Source organism: Impatiens glandulifera, chromosome 9, assembly GCF_907164915.1.
Source record: "Impatiens glandulifera chromosome 9, dImpGla2.1, whole genome shotgun sequence".
NCBI classification, from domain to species: Eukaryota; Viridiplantae; Streptophyta; class Magnoliopsida; order Ericales; family Balsaminaceae; genus Impatiens; species Impatiens glandulifera.
The window spans coordinates 14,356,373-14,362,934 of NC_061870.1; positions in this window are offsets into that span (position 1 = coordinate 14,356,373).

Here is a 6,562-nt window from a genome sequence, read left to right on the forward strand (position 1 = left end):
CGTGATGGAAGGGAGGTCATGTGTTTGAATCCAATTGATGAGATGATTTGATTTCTTTTTGTAGAAATCAGATTTACTAAAATAACTATGGTCATTGATGTTAAAATTCATTCCAATTTTTTGTGTAGAAATTATGAGATGAATGAGATTGTCAATGATGTTGAAACCATTTTAATTTCTTGTGTAGAAATTATGAGATGAATGGGTAGTCAATTGTTAAAGTCATTGATGTTGAAATCATCATAATTTCTTGTGTAGAAATTATGAGATGAATGAGTAGTCAATGATTTTTTGGTAGAAATCAGACTTGAGTCTTGATGTGGAAATCATTATAATTTTCTTGTGTAAAAATTATTAGATTAATATGTTCATAATGATTTTTATAAAATATATATATAAATATATAATATGATTTGTCTAAATGACATTAATCATGAAAGTTGAAATCATTATAATTTCTTATGTAGAAATTATGAAATGAATTGGGTATCCTAATGATTTCTTTTATAGAAATTATGTGATTCATAATGACAGAAAATGAAGGTCATATGTATAATGAGATTAAATAAGTTATTTGTTTTAAAACTTATTCTAATCATGCATTTAAAAAGACACGACTGTGTTAGTCGAAATTCTCTCGGTGAGAACAATATACTCAGATTTTTTTTGAGCATGCATAGTCGTTTCATGTAGAAATTGTTAGATTATAATTTATGAAATGGCTTTGATAATGAATGGATAATACTATGTTTTAATTATATATAAGTTAAAATATTATATATATATATATATATATATAATTGTTAAGTCATATCAATTATATAAATATATATATAAAGATAACAACAAGGTGTTGTAGTATAGTGGTAAGTACTTCCTCCTGTCACACTGGTGACCAGAATTCGAATCTCACCAGGTGCAAATAATAATTAGAGTTTTATTATTTCTGGATGCAAGTTTAGTTGTGCGCGTCCGGTTTGGCTCTCTCTATAGTGCATTCGACTAGATGAGGAAAAACGGAAGTTGAGCAAATACTGAAACTACCATGTATGCGCCACCGGCTGACCGAAATGAACAATGCATCCGGCAAATCGAATCTTCCACGTATGCGCATCCAACTGACCGAAATTAACAATGCATCCGGCAAATCGAAACTGCCACATATGCGCACCCGACAACCCGAAACTACCACATATGCGCTATCATTCAAATTGCATGTGATATACTATCATGTACACTACGATTTCAGGAATGTTCTCTGATGTACTATCTTGACACACATCCAACGGAAGGAGGACAAGTGTCCATTGAAGAAGATCTGACCGTTGTTGTGCCTTGGATATAAATGAATATCTAAACAAAAAGTAGACTTTGATGCTCTTGGCTCTCTTACTAATTAAAATTCTCTCTCTACAAATATATATTCAAGTTTTTGCCTTAGTATTTTTCTGTGAGAAATTGTTCATATCGAAAATTATTGTATCACTTTTCTTTAATTTAGAGCTCCTTGTAAGTTGAATAGATAGTATATATTCAAAAAGTGTTGTATGAGCTTGGACTTCAGAAATAGGCAGTGTTTAAGACCTGTTTTCTTAGTAGATTTGTGTAGAGGTGCTATTCAAATCAAAACATCAAGTGGAATCCTTCTCGAGGTTGAGAAGACGGGGTGATGTATGAGAGTTTGCTCCGAACATCCATAAACAAATTTTGTTTCTTGTGTTCTTTACATTCCGAATCTTCCAACCATTTTTATGTCGTTTCAAGTCTAAACAAAAAGTTCTGCACTTGATTTTGTTCAAGAGTTTATGAAGAGTTGTGAAGAATAAAACATATATTAACTTCTCACAAAGTTAATATCGAAGTGAAGGTTTTTCGCGGTTAACAATACTTGGTCAACCCCCTGTTATTGTTGACTCATTTCCTAACAAAACGTAATAAAACAATTTTTTAAAAGACAAGACTTTATAAATTAGAGACTGTTTTTAACGGGAACTTAAAAGAATATCTAGTTAAATATGCGTTTGTAAACGTATAATTTTATTAATTTTAAATTAAAAATCAATTCGAGACTCTTTCATCAAATCAATAATTTTTTAAATTAAATATTTTTAATTAATTTAAGATACATATTTCTTTAATCAAATTTGATTGTTTTAAATTGAAAAGATTATCTAGATTTGATCAAAATTAATTATTGTTATAATTAATTTCAAAATGTTGAGACATGTTTTTATAAATATTTCTAAATAATGTTTTATTCAAATGTTACTCGATACACAAACCTATATTAAAATTTATTGAAACTCGAGATTTTCCGAGACAAGGTATTCACAGGGGTTACAATACCTAATAGTCTTGCATCTGTCACTAACATCAAACTTTCAAAGCCTTAACGACAAGACAAACAAAGATAAAAATATTGATAATTAAATATTAAAATTTCTTAAGAATTTAAAAGAAGCGGATCAACCGAACTTAGATGAATGCTCCAAAGTTCTTGATGACATGTATGATGTGGATGATCCCTTATAGTTATACTCTATTGCAGATACAGTATCAAACAGAGAATGGTGGAGGTTTTTAGTAAGAAAAATTTTAAATCTATAAAATAATGGTTTCTTGTGTTAGGAAAGAAGATGAGTTTAATATAAAACTTTTATCGGTTAAATATGGAGACTTTTTTAAAATTTTATATTTGAAAGATTATTTTCTTATTTTAATTTAATTATTTATTATATATATATATATAGTTTATTTATACGGGAGGATTTATGTGTGATGCTCGCAGAAAAAATTTGTTAAGATCTAGGTCGCGGCTGGGGGACCGGGGTTGGCCGGTTAGCGCGTCTCACTCAAAGGTGGTGATTAATCCAGTTAAAGATTAATACCGGGGTTTCAATACTACACAAACTGTCACAAACCCTTGAACCGAGTTCAAGCGCGGAAGTGGTTTGTTTCAGGTTGAAGCAACACACACACGAGATAGGCAGAACCAGATTTGAATATGATAGGTTTGGAGATTGTTGGGTCGGTTTTGGAGCTTAGTAATTCGGTTTAGGTGATTTTGAATCGGTTAGAGCGGTATTAGTAGGTTAGTGCAGATCGGTTAGAAAGTAAAGCATGCGGAAAGTAAATAACAAGACATGTTTTTATGGATGTTCGGAGATAAACTCCTACGTCACCCCTTCCTCTCAAAACCGCGAGAAGGATATTCACTAAGGAATACAAACACAATCCGATCGAGACTTATTTCATGCTCGATAACACCCGTACAATTTTAACCGAACTTGTAAGTACACTTCAAATAAGCGCTTAAGCTTTCTAGAGATAGAACAAAATCTTTTTACTTAGGCTGTAGAAAATTCAGAACTTGTAACCCGCATTTAATCCTCTTCAGCTCCTTCTTTTATAGGTGAAATGTGCCAACGGTCACATTTCATTTCCTTGAATCTGATTGGTTGAGCAGAAGTTCAGTTATTCAGACCTGGCGGTCTAGTCTTCAGACCTGACGGTCTAGTCTTCCTGTGTAGGTCAAACCGGCTAGGTTTGTCTTTTACTCAATATGGCAATTGTCGGTTGGACAGTTTCCTGTACCTGGAAGATTGACTTTCTGATTTATCCTGGAGTGGAAAGATCTTGTAGGACGGTCTTCTGCAGCCCGCAGACTGTCCTCAGACTTGTATGAATATGGCAATACTAAGTCTGTTCCTTCGGTATCATTCTCAATAGATACCCGAAGTATCTATCTGTATTGGTCGGTTGTTTATGTTAACCGGATGACTTCCGGTTTTTCCATAGCTTCTGATTGACCGACTGTTCAGTGATTCCGGCCTTCTGATTTGGCCGATCTTGTCTTTCTTGTTCGGTCAGGTTTTTGGTCGGTTTGATTGCTTGACCGGTTAAGTTTTTTAACCGGTTGAGTAGTTTGACCCGTTGAATTCTTTGCCTATTCCTGCACAAGAGTTTTTGTTAAGTTTTGTTTAACCGGTTTAATTTTATCTAACAATTTCTCCCTTTTTGATTATTTTATTTAAAATATTCAAAATCATGTAATGATGCAAATATAGGCCGGTTTTGTTTTAAAGAGTTTATTTGGCCGGATTTTTGGAAATTAACTTGGGAGAATTTTTCGAAAAAATTATTGAAAATTTTGAGAAAAATTTTTAAAATTTTTATATTTTTATATTTTATCTTATCAATTTCTCCATTTTTGATTATTTTATTTAAAATATTCAAAATCATGTAAGAGTGCAAAGGTAGGCCGGTTTCCAAAAATCACTTTATATATAAAAAATATACTAAGGCAGAAATACTATATATTTATATAACCGAAATAGACGTAAGTAAATAGAAAGTAAACAAGGCCCCTATATCTTTGCTCTAGGTGGCAAGAAATGTTCCAACAATTCATCGGTTGTTTGTCCCTTGACCGCTTGAGCCGGCTTGGAAGAGGGTCCTTGACCGCCTGAGGTGCCGGTGTGAGGAGAGAACGGTTGACCGATCGATCTGATTGGAACCGCATTCAAACACCGCTGTTTTGTGAGTTGTGGCTCGATCTCTTCCTCGAAATCATCCTCGGCTTGAAAAACCGGGTTGGGTGGAGGGTCAACAATGGTGTTAGTGACTCTGTCCAGTAGTCCGGTGATTTCCGCCCTCCTCGAAGTAGCTTTTCTTTTTTGTGTAACCGGAACGGAAGGGGAAGCAACCGCCTTGGACTTCTTGTGAGCCTTGGCAAATTTGTTATAAGTTTCTTGTTGGGCCCTTAGCCGGTTAGCATCTTTGGCTTGTTGAGCCGCTATGGATGCTGCTATGGCCGGTGCACTAGTTTCTAGATTATGCATATGTCCGGCTATGTTCGCATCCGCCTCTGCTGTTTCCTTCTAAATCCGGGTCTACTCATCTAGGGAATCTTGGAGCTTCTGAGCCGCGAGGGCATTCGCTTCTTCAAGTGCCTTGTCGGCAGTCAGCTTAGCTTCTATTAGCTCCGCCACCTGCTCGGTTACCGCCTTGAGATCCGCTTCAAGCTTGACATTCTTTTCTTCAAGGGTTATATTCTTTTCCTCAAGGTTTATTACCCTGTCAAGTGCTGAGCCGACTTGGGCACCTGATCGAGCCAGGTCCTCATCGACCTTTGTCAACATTTGATCGGTTGTTCCTTGAGACCGTTCCATATCAGCTACCCTTTGGTTGACCGAAGCGAGGTCGTTCACCAGCTTCGGAGTTATATCCTCCAATGCCTTGGTTCGATTAAGATGACCGTCGTACAGTTGATCCATCTTACCGTAATTTGTTTCAACTGACGTGATCCGATCGACCGCCTTGTTTAGATCATCCTTTGTCGTTTCGGCCATCTCAAATGCTCTAGCCGCTGTTTCTTTGATTTTCCTCTTCCATGGCTGAACCACGTCGTTGACAAATTCTTCAATGAGAGTCTTGACCCTCTCTTCCGTTATGGCCGGTTCCGAATCCCCGGTCTGAACAGATGCTCGGTGGTCGGTGAGAGGTGTTTCTGTCCTAATTTCGGTTACTTTGATAGTCTGATCCGGTGGAGGAGAGGATAGCTCTTTATCGGTCGGATTCTGACCGCCAATATCCTTAGGAGGGGGTCTGGATGAGGTCAATGTTTATTGGTGGTCGGGCTCTGCTTCAAGCCACGTTATTTCCTCGGTCAGTGCCATTTCCTTGACCGCAAGCAGTTCTAACACCAAAAGTTGAAGTTGAGAGTTCGGTGTCCCCGGAGTGTGCTTTTCTTATAGACGTTGAATGTGTTCGGTGAGCCTTTGTAACCGAGCACGCGGTTCGACCATTGTGTTTCGTTTGAGGGCGGTTGTGACTTTCTAAGCCTTTATGAGGCTGAGGACCTCCTCCTCCATCTCAAGCAACCTCTCGAATTTCTGACTAACGGTGAGATTCGGTAGCATGTGTTTGTAGAGTATCTGATGCCGCTTTCGGATCCATTGATAGAACACTTCGGATGTCGCGCGAGCCTGCTGATGTATTTCGTCCATGATTCTGCTCACGAGATCCTCAGCCGTTTACCGGGTGTTATCATCAGCTTAGACATCTTCCTCCCCAAGTCTGTCCGAGCCGGCATCATCATCATGTCAGACCGATTCTTCCTCGACTATCGGTCCTTTCCCCTTACTGGACTGATCTCCTCCGGTATTTTGTGAAGCGGTTCGATCAGAACTGGATGCCGAATCTTCATCATTGGGGGTGTCGGACCGCAGATCAGCCGATCCGGTTGGTTGTCTAACCTTCTTGATTCCGGATTTTTCTTTGACCGGAGCTGCTTTCTTACCGGTTGCCTTCTTCTTTCGGCCACCTGTAGAACCGGAGGATTTTCTTTTGCTTTTCTTGTCCCTGAATTGATGGGACTTTATAATTTTGCTGGGTGATAGGAGAACACCAGGGCCGGTATTGATGTTGAGGTGACGAATGATTTTTCCAAGTGGGATGGCGTATCCCCATGACCGAGTGGATGTCGAATCCACCATTTCACACAGGTTTGTGAAAACTACCTTAGCCCAATTAATTTTGATGCCGTTGACTAAACCGGCAA